Below are 1,153 nucleotides of genomic sequence, written 5' to 3'. Positions count from 1 at the left end.
TTTTTAAACTGAAATTAAATAGGAAAACCAAACCTATGGATTGGATTCTAATTTTTAAAGAACCCCCAAACTGAATTATAAAATCATTGTGAAACTTGGATTTGAGTCAAGGCACACTAATAGGAAACAATTAAACATGATTGAACTTAATTCGTTTTAGGAATGAGAAATACTTCCTAAGATATTGCTTTTGTGATAAAGCTAGTGGAGAAGGTCAAGTATTAAGGCTTTAAGGAAAGCGGAGGCTAGGAGAACTGAAGGCTAGCCCAGGTTTGACATTTTGTCCATATCCTTGTTAGCCTCACTTTAAATGATTTTGGCTAATGAAAATGTTTTAGAACAAAACATGTTTAAAGAAAATGATTTCAAAGGAATAGCATGAGAATGCTATTAAGTTTTCCAATGATTTTGAAAATGAGATTTTAAAGAGTATCATTTCTTAAAATGAAATACTTTAAGGAATGATACAACGCATGGTGGCCTCAGAGATCGGGATGTGGGAATCGCATCCTTGGGGGCAGGTCCCGAAACCCGTACGGATCCACTTCTTGCTCAGTAGAATTATGGCTCTGCACTTTTCACTAGACAGACATTTTGCCGCTCCTTGTTCAGTGGTATATTGAGCTGCACACTTTCATTATACAGATATTTTCTACTATGTGAGTATTTCCTTTTCTAAAAAGGATGATCGGTTCCGGGTGTATGTCTTCGGATCGTGAGTACCTTTATTTAAAATGTTTTATAAAATTATATCCTACTAAGCCTTCCGCTCACTTTTATTATGTTTTCAATGTTTTAAACCCCTCCTCCAGAGTTAGCAGTTTAGATTTACAGCGTGACAAGTGGATGCCAATGGATTGAAGATGCGAGATTCAAAGCGGTGCGTTTGTTTTGGATTTACGGTTTTAAATTCTGAGATGTACTGTATTTCTGTATGCAAACTGTATTGGTCGACATTGTCCTTGAGTTGTACTATTTTTCTTGGACTTAATGGATTGTTTTAAATATTATTTGTGAAAGAAAGTCTCCGGAGCAAATTATATTGATATTTATGTAATTATTTTGTGATTTAGTTAAACAGTCCAGTTTAATTAAGTTAAATTTTAAAATAATCACGGTCCTATCCTTGGGGTCGTGACAGTTTTTGGTATCA

Source organism: Morus notabilis, unplaced genomic scaffold (assembly GCF_000414095.1).
Source record: "Morus notabilis unplaced genomic scaffold, ASM41409v2 Scaffold1831, whole genome shotgun sequence".
Lineage (NCBI taxonomy): Eukaryota > Viridiplantae > Streptophyta > Magnoliopsida > Rosales > Moraceae > Morus > Morus notabilis.
This window is presented reverse-complemented; position numbering follows the sequence as displayed.